The sequence below is a fragment of the Oncorhynchus keta genome, chromosome 34, assembly GCF_023373465.1.
Source record: "Oncorhynchus keta strain PuntledgeMale-10-30-2019 chromosome 34, Oket_V2, whole genome shotgun sequence".
NCBI lineage: Eukaryota > Metazoa > Chordata > Actinopteri > Salmoniformes > Salmonidae > Oncorhynchus > Oncorhynchus keta.
Genome location: NC_068454.1, coordinates 78365132 through 78382631, shown reverse-complemented (window position 1 = coordinate 78382631; position 17500 = coordinate 78365132). Strand labels below are relative to the sequence as shown.

At 43.8% G+C, this 17500-nt stretch overlaps 1 protein-coding gene and 1 pseudogene across 6 annotated transcripts in view; both read right to left on the bottom strand.

The window, feature by feature from the left end:
- Positions 1 to 623: 623 nt before the first annotated feature.
- LOC127914909 (threonine--tRNA ligase 1, cytoplasmic-like) overlaps positions 624 to 17500 on the bottom strand; it is an 86908-nt pseudogene continuing 70031 nt past the window's right edge.
- The window catches only part of LOC127906071 (threonine--tRNA ligase, mitochondrial-like), a 93556-nt gene continuing 93153 nt past the window's right edge, over positions 17098 to 17500 (bottom strand). For all 6 annotated transcript variants that reach the window (XM_052495140.1, XM_052495141.1, XM_052495138.1 and 3 more), the window contains 2 exons: positions 17443 to 17500; positions 17098 to 17197 (listed from right to left, as the gene is read on the bottom strand). The exon at positions 17443 to 17500 is cut by the window's right edge and continues 106 nt beyond it. The gene's annotated coding sequence lies outside the window, so the exon portion shown is untranslated. The remainder of the gene's footprint in view (positions 17198 to 17442) is intronic.

The following is a 17500-nucleotide window of genomic DNA, read 5'->3' as shown; positions in this document are numbered from 1 at the left end:
CTCCTATTTTAGTCAAATCCCCCACGCTCCCTGCGTATCCTGCCTTTCCTATTCCAGTCTTTTAAAGGTAGTGATGACAGTCTTACGTAACAGGGCTGAGCTGATTTGAGTATTAACAACCAATCACAACTGTTGCCTGAAAACCCCGATAAGATTCCTAAAATGGATGTCTCTCCAAACCAGTGCTGCACAATGAAACACTTACACACACCAGCCCCATTAACATGACCATGTCCATGACAGTTACACACACACACCAGCCCCATTAACATGACCATGTCCATAATGACAGTTACACACACACACACACACACCCAGCCCCATTAACATGACCATGTCTCTTTAAGGAATACCTAGGATAGGATAAAGTAATCCTTCTCACCCCCTTAAAAGATTTAGATGCACTATTGTAAAGTGGCTGTTCCACTGGATGTCATAAGGTGAATGCACCAATTTGTAAGTCGCTCTGGCTAAGAGCGTCTGCTAAATGACTTAAATGTAAATGTGATGTCCATAATGACAGTTACACACACCAGCCCCATTAACATGACCATGTCCATAATGACAGTTACACACACACACACACACACACACAGAAAAAGTGTGTTCAAAAGACACCCAGAAGAGTTTAAACATTTAAGTTGTTATATTTTATTACAAAAGTACAGTGAGCAATTCTTAATCCACAACAGGTGTGTGTGTTAGAAGTCATCCTGGTTGCTCCGTGCATCTCGTAGGTGTGTGAGTGATGCCAGGACCTTCTCTGTCGGTCTCCTCCCTAGCTGCTTCCCCCCTCTGGTCCTTACACTCACCGTGCCACCCACACACTCCTTCTCACCTACCACTGGACACACACACACACACACACACACACACACACACACACACACACACACACACACACACACACACACAAATAAACAATTATTGAATCAATATGTTTACAAGCTGTGTCAGTTTATTTTTAATCTACAGTAATCTAATCCATGTTCACCCACGCACTCTTACCAAATATGTAGTTGTACTGGGCCAGCTGTGCAGAGCGGATTTTCTTATTTAAGGTGGCACCATGGTCATCATCCGCGTCAGCCATGAAGCCAGCCTCGCGGAACTGTCGGACCACCTTAACAAGAGCAAAACATACATCACTCACAGTGGTGGTAGAGGAGACAGGAACCAGGCTACGGTAGAATAACAGATAGGAGGGCACCTTTTAAAATCCACCCTGAGGGCCGAGACACTGGTGGCTGTATTACCTGTCTATGTATCATCATGACAGACCCCAGATCAGCAGTGTTGATAGATTCTCCTCCCCTGGGGCTACATGCAGATTACATACAGGAGGATGTATTGGCAATGTTGTGACTGGCAGGCTGTGACTGGCAGGCTTTTTACAAGACTTTTTACAAGACAAGTCAAGGAGCCGTGTCCTGATAAAGGCCTCAGAAACATTACATGTCTATATTCCATGTTATCTCCTGTGTCTGGTCTTACCTGCTGCTGGCTCATTAATCATGTGGCAGATGGAACTTGTAGAATATATTGACATGTGAGTAGTGGCATGTACGTACCTACCTTTGTTTCATTGTTGGTTCCCATGTGTTAAATAAATGAAAACCTGATCACAAAATTAACCTCAGATCAAGTCCTTTTCAGAGTCAAGATGAACCGTGTATGGGTACAGTGTTGGATTAGCCTTCGACCTCTGGAGTCATTGAGGGGTACAGCTTTGATGTGTGCTGAGTCATGTTGTGTTTGGTCGCGTGTGTGAGTGTATGGGGGGTTGATTTCAGCCTGCAGTACAAGGGCCATGTGTATAATGTGTCTCAGAGCAGGAGTGCTGATCTAGGACCAGGTTCCTCCTTTCCATGTAATCTTAAGAATTGAGATCCAAAATGCAAAACTGACCCTAAATTAGCACTCCTACTCTGAGACACTCGATACATATGGACCCAGATCTGATATTATGAGTCCTGACCTGTTGCACGTACGACTCACTACCTCCCCTACAGGAATAATCATGACCTGCGCTGGAGACAACCACAGAGGCCTGAAAGAGACCGAAAGGAAAGAGAAATGTGGGTAACCAAAGCGGTATCATTTTAGATTAATCAAATCACAGACATAGAAACAGACACACTTCTCACCATTTCCCGAAAATTCTCAGCCAATATAGCGATCATGCGTTCCAGTGATCCCAGAACAGCTCTGTGGACCATCACTGGTCTGTGGGTCTCTCCATCCCCCTGAGAGCGAGAGAAAGGGTGAAAGAGAGCAAGGAGAGAGCGGGTGAGGGAAGAGAGAAAGATGTGGTGAGATAGGGGAGAGTAGAGGAGATCACTTCAGGTCTTAAAGCTACAATAACAAAGCAGACACCCCACCTCTGAAGGGATGAGCCTGGAGAAATGTAACCACTGAAATTCAGAGCTATGGATGCAAGGACTGACCATCCATGATATCAACATGTGTTTAACCTTGTTATGAGGCTATACAGTGTTTATTTATGTTGTTTACAAACATTGTCCAGTGTCTGTTCTTTTGCCCAGTCTGAGATCAGGCTTTTCTTTGCAACTCTGCCTAGAAAGCCCAGAGTCTCCTCTTCCCTGCTGACGTTGAGACTGGTGTTTTGCAGGTACTATTTAATGAAACTGTCAGTTGAGGACTTGTGAGGCGTCTGTTTCTTAAACTAGACACTAATGTACTTGTCCTTTTGCGCCGGGACCTCCCACTCCTCTTTCTATTCTGGTTAGCGCCAGTTTGTGCTGTTCTGTGAAGAGAGTAGTACACAGCGTTGTACAAGATCTTCAGTTTCTCACATGGAACAGTCTTCATTTCTCAGAATGAATAGGCTGAGGAGTTTTGTTTCTGGCCATAATCAAACCCACAAATGCTGATAATCCAGATACTCAACTAGTCTAAAGAAGGCCAGTTTTATTGTTTCTTTAAGTTTTCAGCTGTTCTAACATACTTGCAAAAGGGTTTTCTAATGATCAATTAGCCTTTTCAAATGCTAAACTTGGATTATCTAACACAACGTGCCATTGGAACACAGGAGGGATGGTTGCTGATAATGGGCCACTGTACACCTATGTAGACATTCCATTATTTATTTTTTAAATCAGCCGTTTCCAACTACAATAGTCATTTACAACATTAGCTATCTCTACAACCTTTTCCTGATCAATTTGTTGTTATTTTATGGACAAACTTATTTTGTCTTAGAAATATCCTTGTTTTTGTAATTGACCTCAAACTTTTGAACGGTAGTGTGTGTGTGTATGTATGTACAGTTGAAGTTGGAAGTTTACATACACCTTAGCCAAATACATTTAAACAAATTTTTCACAATTCCTGACATTTAATCCTAGTAAAAATTCCCTGTCTTAGGTCAGTTAGGATGACCACTTTATTTTAAGAAAATGTGAAATGTCAGAATAATAGTAGAGATAATCATTTATTTCAGCCTTTATTTCTTTCATCACATTCCCAGTGGGTCAAAAGTTCAGTCAATTAGTAGTTGGTAGCATTGCCTTTAAATTGTTGAACTTGGGTCAAACATTTCAGGTAGCCTTCCACAAGCATCCCACAATAAGTTGGGTGAATTTTGGCCCATTCCTCCTGACAGAGCTGGTGTAACTGAGTCAGGTTTGTAGGCCTCCTTGCTCGCATGCTTTTTCAGTTCTGCCCACAAATTTTCTATAGAATTTAGGTCAGAGCTTCGTGATGGCCACTCCAATGCCTTGACTTTGTTGTCATTAAGCCATTTTGCCACAACGTTGGAAGTATGCTTGGGGTCATTGTCCATTTGGAAGACCCATTTGCGACCAAGCTTTAACTTCCTGACTGATGTCTTGAGATGTTGCTTCAATATATCCACATAATTTGCCATCCTCGTGATGCCATCTATTTTGTGCAGTGCACCAGTCCCTCCTGCAGCAAAGTACCCCCACAACATGATGCTGCCATCCCCGTGCTTCACGGGTTGGGATGGTGTTCTTCGGCTTGCAAGCCTCCCCCTTATTCCTCCAAACATAATGATGGTCATTATGGCCAAACAGTTCTATTTTTGTTTTATCAGACCAGAGGACATTTCTCCAAAAAGTATGCCATTTGTCCCCATGTGCAGTTGCAAACCGTAGTCTGGCTTTTTTTAATGGCGGTTTTGGAGCAGTGGCTTCTTCCTTGCTGAGCGGCCTTTCAGGTTGTCGATATAGGACTCATTTTACTGTGGATATAAACACTTTTGTACCGGTTTACTCAAGCATCTTCACAAGGTCCTTTGCTGTTGTTCTGGGATTGATTTGCACTTTTCGCACCAAGTATGTTCATCTCTAGGAGACAGAACTCGCCTCCTTCCTGAGCAGTATGACAGCTGTGTGGTCCCATGGTGTTTATACTTGCGTATGTACAGATGAACGTGGTACCTTCAGGCATTTGGAAATTGCTCCCAAGGATAAATCAGACTTGTGGAGGTAAAAAAACACATTCTGAGTTCTTAGCTGATTTCATTTAATTTTCCCATGATGTCAAATAATGAGGCACTGAGTTTGAAGGTGGGCCTTAAAATATATCCACAGGTGCACCTCCAATTGACTCAAATGATTTCAATCAGAAGCTTCTAAAGCCATGCCATCATTTTCTAGAATTTTCCAAGCTTTTTAAAGGCACAGTCAACTAAATGTATGTTAACTTCTGTCCCAATGGATACAGTGAATTATAAGTGAAATAATCGATCTGTAAATAATTGTTGGAAAAATGACTTGTGTCGTGCACAAAGTAGATGTCCTAACCGACATGCCAGAACTATAGTTTGTTAAACAACCTCTTAGGGGCTGCAATCCCGTTAACGGGATTGATATGACAACAGCCAGTGAAAGTGCAGGGCACCAAATTCAAACAGAAATCTTAGAATTACAATTCCTCAAACATACATGTATGTATCTTATACCATTTTAAAGGTAATCTTGTTGTTAATCCCACCGGTGTCCGATTTCAAATAGGCTTTACAGCGAAAGCACCAGAAATGATTATGTTAGGTCACCGCTAAGGTCAGACAAATTCAGCCATTTTTCCAGCCAAAGAGAGGAGTCACAAAAAGATCAAATGAATCACTAACCTTTGATGATCTTCATCAGATGACTCATAGGACTTCATGTTACACAATACATATATGTTTTGTTCGATAAAGTGCATATTTATATTTTTTAAAACTCAGTATACATTGGCGAGTTACATTTACTAGTTCCAAAAACATCCGGTGATATTGCAGAGAGTCACATCATTTTACAGAAATACTCATTATATATGTCGATGAAAATACAATTGTTAGACATGGAAATATAGATACACTTCTCCTTAATGCAACTGCTGTGTCAGATTTGTTTCTAACTTTACGGAAAAAGCAAACCATGCAATATTCTGAGTACAGCTTTCAGACAACAAAGCAGCCAAAAACATATCCGCCATATTGGGTAGTCAACATTAGTCATAAATAGCATTAAATATTTACTTTCCTTGATGACCTTCATCAGAATGCACTCCCAGGAATCCCAGTTCCACATTAAATGTTTGATTTAGTTTGATAATGTACATCATTTATGTCCAAAGAGCTACTTTGTTAGCACGTTTGGTAAACAAATCCAAAGTCATGAAGCGCGTTCCTAGTTGCAGACGAAATGTCAAAAAGTATGGGTTAGTTAGGATGTTAACATAAAACTTCAATAATATTCCAACCGGAGAATTCCTATGTCTGTAGAAAAGCAATGGAATGAGAGCCAACTCTCTCGTGACCGTGCCTCAGAGCATGTGGCAATCTGCCAGACACCTGGCTCAAACAGCCCTTATGAGCTGTGAGCTCCGGCGCCGACAGAGATGGCCGCCTCGCTTCGCGTTCCTAGGAAACTATGCAGTTTTTGTTTTTTTTACGTGTTATTTCTTACATTAGTACCCCAGGTCATCTTAGGTTTCATTACATACAGTCGAGAAGAACTACTGAATATAAGATCAGCGTCAACTCACCATCAGTACGACCAAGAATATGTTTTTCCGCGACGCGGATCCTGTGTTCTGCCTTACAAGCAGGTCAACGGAATGGATCGCATGCAGCGACCCCCAAAAAACGACTTCGTAAAAGAGGGAAACGTAGCGGTCTTCTGGTCAGACTCAGGACACGGGCACATCGCGCACCACTACCTAGCATTCTTCTTGCCAATGTCCAGTCTCTTGACAACAAGGTTGATGAAATCCGAGCAAGGGTAGCATTCCAGAGGGACATCAGAGACTGTAACGTCCTCTGCTTCACCGAAACATGGCTCACTGGGAAGACGCTATCCGGGCGGTGCAGCCAACGGGTTTCTCCACGCATCGCGCCGACAGAAACAAACATCTTTCTGGTAAGAAGAGTGGCGGGGCGTATGCCTCATGACTAACGAGACATGGTGTGATGAAAGAAACATACAGGAACTCAAATCCTTCTGTTCACCTGATTTAGAATTCCTCACAATCAAATGTAGACCGCATTATCTACCAAGAGAATTCTCTTCGATTATAATCACAGCCGTATATATCCCCCCCAAGCAGACACATCGATGGCTCTGAACAAACTTTATTTAACTCTTTGCAAACTGGAAACCATTTATCCGGAGGCTGCATTCATTGTAGCTGGGGATTTTAACAAAGCTAATCTGAAAACAAGACTCCCTAAATTTTATCAGCATATCGATTGCGCAACCAGGGGTGGTAAAACCTTGGATCATTGTTACTCTAACTTCCGCGACGCATATAAGGCCCTGCCCCGCCCCCCTTCGGAAAAGCTGACCACGACTCCATTTTGTTGATCCCTGCCTACAGACAGAAACTTAAAAAGAGGCTCCCACGCTGAGGTTTGTCCAACGCTGGTCCGACCAAGCTGACTCCACACTCCAAGACTGCTTCCATCACGTGGACTGGGACATGTTTCGTATTGCGTCAGATAAAAATATTGACGAATACGCTGATTCGGTGTGCGAGTTCATTAGAACGTGCGTTGAAGATGTCGTTCCCATAGCAACGATAAAAACATTACCTAACCAGAAACCGTGGATTGATGGCAGCATTCGCGTGAAACTGAAAGCGCGAACCACTGTTTTTAATCAGAGCAAGGTGTTTGGTAACATGACCGAATATAAACAATGCAGCTATTCCCTCTGCAGGGCTATTAAACAAGCTAAGCGTCAGTACAGAGACAAAGTAGAATCAGACACAAGAGGCATGTGGCAGGGTCTACAGTCAATCACGGACTACAAGAAGAAACCCAGCCCAGTCACGGACCAGGATGTCTTGCTCCCAGGCAGACTAAATAACTTTTTTGCCCGCTTTGAGGACAATACAGTGCCACTGACACGGCCTGCAACGAAAACATGCGGTCTCTCCTTCACTGCAGCCGAGGTGAGTAAGACATTTAAACGTGTTAACCCTCGCAAGGCTGCAGGCCCAGACGGCATCCCCAGCCGCGCCCTCAGAGCATGCGCAGACCAGCTGGCCGGTGTGTTTACGGACATATTCAATCAATCCCTATACCAGTCTGCTGTTCCCACATGCTTCAAGAGGGCCACCATTGTTCCTGTTCCCAAGAAAGCTAAGGTAACTGAGCTAAACGACTACCGCCCCGTAGCACTCACTTCCGTCATCATGAAGTGCTTTGAGAGACTAGTCAAGGACCATATCACCACCACCCTACCTGACACCCAAGACCCACTCCAATTTGCTTACCGCCCAAATAGGTCCACAGACGACGCAATCTCAACCACACTGCACACTGCCCTAACCCACCTGGACAAGAGGAATACCTATGTGAGAATGCTGTTCATCGACTACAGCTCGGCATTCAACACCATAGTACCCTCCAAGCTCGTCATCAAGCTCGAGACCCTGGGTCTCGACCCCGCCTGTGCAACTGGGTACTGGACTTCCTGACGGGCCGCCCCAGGTGGTGAGGGTAGGCAACAACATCTCCTCCCCGCTGATCCTCAACACGGGGGGCCCCACAAGGGTGCGTTCTGAGCCCTCTCCTGTACTCCCTGTTCACCCACGACTGAGTGGCCACGCACGCTCCAACTCAATCATCAAGTTTGCGGACGACACAACAGTGGTAGGCTTGATTACCAACAACGACGAGACGGCCTACAGAGAGGAGGTGAGGGCCCTCGGAGTGTGGTGTCAGGAAAATAACCTCACACTCAACGTCAACAAAACTAAGGAGATGATTGTGGACTTCAGGAAACAGCAGAGGGAACACCCCCCCCCATCCACATCGATGGAACAGTAGTGGAGAGAATTGGTCCACTCACACTGACAGCGTCGTGAAGAAGGCGCAGCAGCGCCTCTTCAACCTCAGGAGGCTGAAGAAATTCGGCTTGTCACCAAAAGCACTCACAAACTTCTACAGATGCACAATCGAGAGCATCCTGGCGGGCTGTATCACCGCCTGGTACGGCAACTGCTCCGCCCTCAACCGTAAGGCTCTCCAGAGGGTAGTGAGGTCTGCACAACGCATCACCGGGGCAAACTACCTGCCCTCCAGGACACCTACACCACCCGATGTTACAGGAAGGCCATAAAGATCATCAACCACCCGAGCCACTGCCTGTTCACCCCGCTATCATCCAGAAGGCGAGGTCAGTACAGGTGCATCAAAGCTGGGACCGAGAGACTGAAAACAGCTTCTATCTCAAGGCCATCAGACTGTTAAACAGCCACCACTAACATTGAGTGGCTGTTGCCAACACACGGTCATTGACACTGACCCAACTCCAGCCACTTTAATAATGGGAAATGATGTAAATATATCACTAGCCACTTTAAACAATGCTACCTTGTATAATGTTACTTACCCTACATTATTCATCTCATATGCATACGTATATACTGTACTCTATATCATCGACTGCATCCTTATGTAATACATGTATCACTAGCCACTTTAACTATGCCACTTTAACTATGCCACTTTGTTTACTTTGTCTACATACTCATCTCATATGTATATACTGTACTCGATACCATCTACTGTATGCTGCCCTGTACCATCACTCATTCATATATCCTTATGTACATATTCTTTATCCCCTTACACTGTGTATAAGACAGTAGTTTTGGAATTGTTAGTTAGATTACTTGTTGGTTATCACTGCATTGTCGGAACTAGAAGCACAAGCATTTCGCTACACTCGCATTAACATCTGCTAACCATGTGTATGTGACAAATAAAATTTGATTTGACTTCACAGTAGAATCCTTAAATGAGTTTCTAAAGACGGTTGACATCTAGTGGAAGCCTTGGGAGTGCAACATAACCAATATCCCACTGTGTATTCAATAGGGGCTGGGTTGAAAATCGACCAACCTCAGATTTCCCACTTCCTGTTTGGATTTCTTCTCAGGTTTTTGCCTGCCATACGAGTTCTGTTATACTCACAGACATCATTCAATGGACTTTTGTTTTAGATTCTGTCTCTCACAGTTGAAGTGTACCTATGATAAAGATTAGACCTCTACATACTTTGTAAGTAGGAAAACCTGCTGTGAGATGTTACCCCACTCCTACACCAAGGCACCTGCAAGTTCCCGAACATTTCTGGGGGAATGGCCCTAGTCGCGAATCCGACCATCACCCCTGGTGAGACAAACCGCAACTCGTCAGTGAAGAGCACTTTTGCCAGTCCTGTCTGGTCCAGCAACGGTGGGTTTGTGCCCAAAGGCGATGTTGTTGCCGGTGATGCCTGCCTTATAACAGGCCTACAAGCCCTCAGTCCAGCCTCTCTCAGCCTATTGCGGACAGTCTGAGCACTGATGGAGGGATGATGAGTTCCTGGTGTAACTTGGGCAGTTGTTGTTGCCATCCTGTACCTGTCCCGCAGGTGTGATGTTCGAATGTACTGATCCTGTGCAGGTGTTGTTACACGTGGTCTGCCACCGCAAGGACTAACAGCTGTCTGTCCTGTCTCCCTGTAGCACTGTCTTAGGCGTCTCACAGTACGGACATTGCAATTTATTGCCCTGGCCACATCTGCAGTCTTGCCTCCTTGCAGCATGCCTAAGGCACATTCACGCAGATGAGCAGGGACACTGGGCAGCTTTCTTTTGGGGGTTTTCAGAGTCAGTAGCAAGGCCTCTTTAGTGTGCTAAGTTTTCATAACTGTGACCTTAATTGCTTACCGCCTGTAAGCTGTTAGTGTCTTATTGACCGTTCCACAGGTGCATGTTCATTAATTGTTTATGGTTTATTTAAAAGCATGGGAAACAGCATTTAAACCCTTTACAATGAAGATTTGTGAAGTTATTCTGATTTTTACTAATTATCTTTGACAGACAGGGTCCTGAAAAAGGGATGTTTCTTTTTTGCGGAGATTATTATATATTAATATATATATCTAAAAATGGATGCAACAATTTAGGATTCTAGCTTTAAATTCACTCAGTCTAATAACATTGCCAGCCATGTGCAACCCAATTAAATCTACCATTAGTTAAATAAGAACAGAAGCTGCATCAGGAACATCCCAGAACACAAAGGTTGAACTGACAAAGATGAGTGACTCACCCCACATACTGCAGGTCAAATCTGATTGGTAGCTGGAAGTCCAATTGGATGGTGGCACACTGGTGCTGTCGACCAATGGCGTCCTTGATCTGGATGTCAATCTAGGACAACAGGAAGATGTGGGAGTGTGTGAGTGTTAATAACATGGCTCTGTTCAGGGCGGGTTGCAGCGTTACACAACGTTCAGACAGAAGGGTCTTGTGTAACTGACCTTTGGCCCATAGAACGCTCCATCTCCTGGGTTGAACTGCCAGCGCTCTCCAAACTGCTGCAGACTTCTCTCCAACTGCTGCTCAGAGAGAAAGAGACAGAGAGAGGTAGAGAGAGAGGAGAGGATTTCTTCATTAAGCTTCTCCTCTCTGTGTTAATTTCCTGAGCTTTACTCCACAGAGGAAGAGGCAGGGAGCATAAACAGCAGCCACAGAACAGACAGGGTTTTGAGTTCGTTACATCCACATGGCCATATATCAACCCTGATTGGATATAGTGGGGCAAAAAAGTATTTAGTCAGCCACCAATTGTGCAAGTTCTCACTCTTAAAAAGAGGAGGCCTGTAATTTTCATCATTGGTACACTTTAACTACGACAGACAAAATTAGAAAAAAAAAATCCAGAAAATCACATTGTAGGATTTTGAATGGATTTATTTGCAAATTATGGTGGAAAATAAGTATTTGGTCAATAACAAAAGTTTCAATACTTTGTTATATACCCTTTGTTGGCAATGACAGAGGTCTAACATTTTCTGTAAGTCTTCACAAGGTTTTCACACACTGTTGCTGGTATTTTGGCCCATTCCTCCATGCAGATCTCCTCTAGAGCAGTGATGTTTTGGGGCTGTTGCTGGGCAACAAGGACTTTCAACTCCCTCCAAAGATTTTCTATGGGGTTGAGATCTGGAGACTGGCTAGGCCACTCCAAGACCTTGAAATGCTTCTTACAAAGCCACTCCTTCGTTGCCCGGGCGGTGTGTTTGGGATCATTGTCATGCTGAAAGACCCAGGCACATCTCCAATGCCCTTGCTGATGGAAGGAGGTTTTCACTCAAAATCTCACGATACATGGCCCCATTCTTCCTTTACACGGATCAGTCTTCCTGGTCCCTTTGCAGAAAACATCCCCAAAGCGTGATGTTTCCACCCCATGCTTCAGTAGGTATGGTGTTCTCTTGGATGAAACTCAGCATTCTTTGTCCTCCAAACACAACGAAGTTGAGTTTTTACCAAAAAGTTCTATTTGGTTTCATCTGACCATATGACATTCTCCCAATCTTCTTCTGGATCATCCAAATGCTCTCTAGCAAACTTCAGATGGGCCTGGATATGTACTGGCTACAGGGGGACACGCCTGGCACTGCAGGATTTGAGTCCCTGGCAGCGTAGTGTGTTACTGATGGTAGGCTTTGTTGTTTGACCTCATTAGGGTGAGATCTTGCGTGGGAGCCCCAGATCAAGGGAGATTATCAGTGGTCTTGTATGTCTTCCATTTCCTAATAATTGCTCCCACAGTTGATTTCTTCAAACCAAGCTGCTTACCTATTGCAGATTCAGTCTTCCCAGCCTGGTGCAGGTCTACAATTTTGTTTCTGGTGTCCTTTGGACAGCTCTTTGGTCTTGGCCATAGTGGAGTTTGGAGTGTGACTGTTTGACGTTGTGGACAGGTGTCTTTTATACTGATAACAAGTTCAAACAGGTGCCATTAATACAGGTAACGAGTGGAGGGACAGAGAAGTTTCTTAAGTCAGCTCTGGATAAGAGCGATAAGAGCCTGCTAAATGACTTAAATGTAAATGTAAAGAAGAAGTTACAGGTCTGTGAGAGCCAGATATCTTGCTTGTTTGTAGGTGACCAAATACTTATTTTCCACCATAATTTGAAAATAAATTCATTAAAAATCCTACAATGTGATGTTCAGGATTTTTTTTCATTTTGTCTGTCATAGTTGAAGTGTACCTATGATGAAAATTACAGGCATCTCTCATATTTTTAAGTGAGAGAACTTATGCAATTGGTGGCTGACTAAATACTTTTTGCCCCACTGTAAGTGTCCATCATTAAGATTACAATAGAGGCTATGTGCTGGGATTTATATAGACATCACTTGTGGGATAGTAACACACATTTACACAGCTGGCTCTGTGCGTACATCTGTCTGTATGTTGTGTGTGTGTGTGGTGTGGTGTGTACCTGCTCAGCATGGTCCCACAGTGCAGGCCTCCCCCAGGCAGGGTGTAGGTCGGTGGAGAGGAGACAGTGGAAGGAGAATCCAAAAAACTCGATACACACTCCTCACAAAGTCCAAACACGCTATGATCTCCTCCTCCCAACTGACAGAGAGAGAGAGTGTGTGGGGGGGGTACAGGAAGGGATTGGGGGCAGGAGTACAGCCAGAAAAGGAGGACAGGTATGGAGACAGAATAGATCATGTAAATGCAATATTGTAAAAGACAGTATAAATAAACAGATGAAACTGGAGAGTCCAGGGCTTTGGGGTTATGGGTTAACTTAGAGATGAGTGAGGAGGAACAGTTGATTTATTGACTGTTCCAGTGATTGGATTGAAGCCAAAGTGGAAAACAAACCTCACAATATCATGAATCAGTGTGTGTATAAGCGCAAGTGTGTGTGTGGTTTAATGGGATAAGGGAATCATTGGGGAGTCAGGGATACAATCACACTTTCTCCCACTGTCTGCTGTCCTAGGAATTCCAGGGTGAAAATGTGAGACAAATATCCAAAAAGATACCTGCTCAGGAGTGCAGAAGATGTGTGCGTCATCCTGGCAGAACCTGCGGACCCGGGTGAGACCACCCAGAGCGCCGGACAGCTCGTTCCGATGCAGTGCCCCGAAATCGGCCCAACGCAACGGGAGCTCCCTCCATGACCTTACACGCTGCTCAAACATCAGACTGGAACAGAGAGAGCTGTTATTGAGAAGTCCTGAACAGTGTGTGGGGCAGAGTATGACAGAATGTAGGGGTGTGTGTGTTCTCACCAGTGTGCAGGACAGTTCATGGGTTTGAGTGCATAGGTGTGTGTGTCACCGGTCACAGTAAACATGTTTTCACTGTAGTGTTCCCAGTGACCCGAACGCTCCCACAGTGCAGTGCTGTATAGAGTAGGGGTCACAACCTCATGGAAGCCACGCCTCCTGTACTCAGTCTGGGGGGGGGTGGAGAGAAGGAAGGGAGGAACAGAGGGATGTTACATCTTAATTATTACAGACACATTTCTTCTCTGTGCGTGTGTCATCCAGGGTTATTTTGAAAACAGACAGTCACAGTGTAGCAATTGCAGTGATTTCCTGACTACAACAGGTGTGTCCTGAGGTTTACCGTCAGGGTAAAGATGTCTGAATGAGCGGCTGTGTGTGTGTGTGCACACGGAAGCGTACTTCCCTGATTGTTGTGGCCATTCTATTCTAAAATCATAAAAAATACCAGGGGTGTTAACCTGTCTAGGACACACGTTCTATTAACGGAACCACCCCCAACATTCCGCTGGAAAGGTGGCGCGGGATATTAAAAATATTTTTTGAAATATTTAACTTTCATACATTAACAAATCCAGTACAGCAAATGAAAGAAACATCTTGTTAATCGACCCATCATGTCTGATTTTTAAAATGTTTTACAGCGAAAATACATATATTTATGTTAGATCACCAAATCCCCCCCAAAAACAGCCATTTTTCCCAGCCAAAGATAGTCACAAACGCAGAATTATAGATACAATTAATCACTAACCTTTGATAATCTTCATCAGATGACAATCATATGACATCATGTTACACAATACATTTATGTTTTGTTCGATAATATGCATATTTATATCCACAAATATCGGTTTACATTGACGCCATGTTCAGAAATGCCTCCAAAATATCCGGAGTAATTACAGAGAGCTACGTCAGATAACAGAAATACTCATCATAAACTCTGACGAAAGATACATGTTTTACATATAATTAAAGATACACTGGTTCTTAATGCAACCGCTGGGTCAGATTTTTTTTTAACATTACGAAAAAAGCATACCATGCAAAAATCTGAGACGGAGCTCAGAAGTAAATATATTTCTCCGCCATGTTGGAGTCAACAGAAATACGAAATTACATCATAAATATTCCCTTAACTTTGGTGATCTTTCATCAGAATGCAGTGCAAGGAGTCCTAGTTCCACAATAAATCGTTGTTTTGTTCCATAATGTCCATTACTAGTGTCCAATTAGCTGCATTTGCAACCACGTTTAGCTCACATGCCCAAAAGCTGGCACTGGTCCAGGCGAACTCGTATGGAAACTTCAAAAATATATATTCCAGGTCGAATAAACTGGTCAAACTAAGTAGAGAATCAATCTTTAGGATGTTCTTTTCATATATATCCAATAACATTCCAACCGGAGCATTCGTTTTTGTCTACAGTCATGGAACTCATGCGATATCAATAGAGAATTGCGCAACCAGGAAATGGCATTCTGCCAGGCCAGTGACTCATTCCCCTCCCGTTCAGTCAAAATTCACACTAGAGGCTTCATTCCACATTCTACTGAATGCTGACATCTAGTGGAAGGCGTAGGAAGTGCGAACAGATCCATATCTTGTTTGGATGTGAATAGGCGATGACTTCAAATTCGACCAGCCTTCAGAATTTCCACTTCCTGTTTGGAAGATTGCCTGCCCTATGAGTTCTGTTATACTCACAGACATAATTCAAACAGTTTTAGAAACTTCAGAGTGTTTTCTATCCAATAGTAATAATAATATGCATATATTAGCATCTAGGACAGAGTAGGATGCAGTTCACTATGGGCACGCAATTCATCCAAAGTGAAAATGCTGCCCCCTATCCCTAATAAATTCACTCTGGATTTCCATAGTGTGCTCATAGAGCGCTCTGGGCATTCGTCAATTCAGAGTGTTGTCAGATTCTCCATTCGTAAATTCAGAGCGTTCCGCTCTAGGAGCTTACAGAGCACACACTGGACGCCCTGACCGAGGAGTAGGGTTGATCGAGCGTTCCGACCTCACAACGGCAGTTAATCACCCAACTGGCTAAAGTTGGCTAACTTGCTAGCTACTTCCAGACACAAATGAGAGAACACCTCACTGACCATTTTACTTACCCTAGCAGAGCTGGTTAGGCTGTCTGCATGGTATCCAGAGTGTTGGTGACTAACTGTGCTGCTTGCAACAATGAAATTACGTTTATTTGACGACGTTTACTGACACCGGTCATGTTCAATGGGGGTTGCGCGTTCGTTAATTCATCAGTTATTCTGCACTCTGGCACACTCAGACGAGAGTAGATCGGCAGAGTGAATTAACTAATGGCTTTAGAACAGCTGACATGCTAGCACCTTATTCTTGACATGGTGGTGATGTAACAGTACGAGTGTCTGACAGTTCCCTATGAAATGACCCGCTGTCAACAAACAAATCAGTGCAGTGAATTTCTAACATTTTTACTGATTAGCATTTGGGATAATGTGTATTCAAGTCGGTACTGTGTTTGTGTCAACAAATTGGATCTTCATCAGTTTTGAAAACGATCAGAATTAAACAGCATAATGTGAAAGTGTCAATTATCACGTAGCAATGGCTATAGAGGAGAAAGTGGTGCTCTCGGAACGTTCAGACAGAGACCGCATTGGCCCAACTCTCTAGATACTGTTTCACTCTGGTTTCTGGCATCTTAGATTATCAAGTTTTCAAAAATGAGCTTCTACATCCAACGATTTCACCAGTCTGTAACATGGATGGCACCCAGACATCAGTATCTTCCTGTGCACCTTCAAATCCCATCATCAATGGTTCGAATCATGGTGTACTCAATAAAGATTTGGTTCATTGTTGAGTTTGGTGTACTTCTCAACATTCCTTGGTTAGCATGCATTTGGGTACATATAGAACTGGTTTGTGTGAATTTAGGTCTGGTCCTGACCCAGTTTCTCAGAGATCTTGCAGGAGTGGCACTGGAAGCCCCTAAACATGGCCAGCTGCTGGCATCACAACCAGCACCTGCCTGAGCAGGAGAAAATTACATCTGTTTCACAAGCACATGGAGCTGAAGCGCAAGGTGGAGTTCTACAGGAGATTTAGGGGAGGGGGTTTTACGAGCAGCGTGTGAGCTCAGGGCCCAGTTCTGATTTGCCTGTCAGAAAGTGTTTAATGCATAGAAATAGAATGAATAGAACTGGGACTCCTAATTCAAGTTTATGGTTTGACCATTCTATTTCTATGCATTTAACACTATCCCATAGATTAAATACAGACTGGGACCAGGAGACCAGTGGCATTTTTCTGATGGGGAAACTACAAGCCATTCCAGAGGTGTTGGAGTTGGCTGCAGAGATAGGCTTCCTGTGAATATCTGATCTATTTTGTAGAAGCAGTAGCTAGTAAGATAGAATTGGTAAATATAGTATATTTGTGTGTAAGTTAGTCTATTTTATATCAATAAAAATAAATAATATTTCAAGCACAACAATTGTGATGCCTGTGTGTGTGCGTGTGTTACCTTTGATAAAGTCAGCGAGTGTGTTGTAGATGTGAGCTCCTTTAGGCAGGAAGAAGCAGCTTCCAGGACTGACGTCATTAAAGAAGAACAGCTCCTGGTCCTGGAGGCAAAACACACCTCCCCATATCACTATACGCTCCATTTGAGACACCGTCGCACTTGCCTCAGTTAGCCAAGATGCTAAGCTAGCCTGCTTAAATAGGTTAGTTTGTTAGCAATAGTTTCTACACTACTCCGCTAGCTACAGTAGCGCTGTGGTACCAATGACAACCTGTCTCCAGTTATTTATATATCTATGCTTATTGGGCCTAGATCTTTTTTCTTCCCCGCTCCCGTCCACCTCACCTTGCCGATGCGTCTGTGGTCTCTCTTCCGTGTCTCCTCCTGTTCCCTCTCCCACTCC